This window comes from Arachis duranensis, chromosome 5, assembly GCF_000817695.3.
Source record: "Arachis duranensis cultivar V14167 chromosome 5, aradu.V14167.gnm2.J7QH, whole genome shotgun sequence".
NCBI classification, from domain to species: Eukaryota; Viridiplantae; Streptophyta; class Magnoliopsida; order Fabales; family Fabaceae; genus Arachis; species Arachis duranensis.
In genome coordinates this window covers 81,483,360-81,483,608 of record NC_029776.3, presented here as the reverse complement: position 1 = coordinate 81,483,608, position 249 = coordinate 81,483,360, and positions in this window count along the sequence as shown.

The window sequence follows — 249 nt, the reverse complement described above, 5'->3', positions numbered from 1 at the left end:
GACTATCATATATTGCTGGAAAGCCCAGGATGTCTACTTTCCAATGCCGTTGCGAGCGCGCCAATTGGGCTTCTGTAGCTCCAGAAAATCCGCTTCGAGTGCAGGGAGGTCAGAATCCAACAGCATCTGCAGTCCTTTTTGGTCTCTGAATCAGATTTTTGCTCAGGACCCTAAATTTCAGCCAGAAAATACCTGAAATCACAGAAAAACACACAAACTCATAGTAAAGTCCATAAAATTGAATTTTAG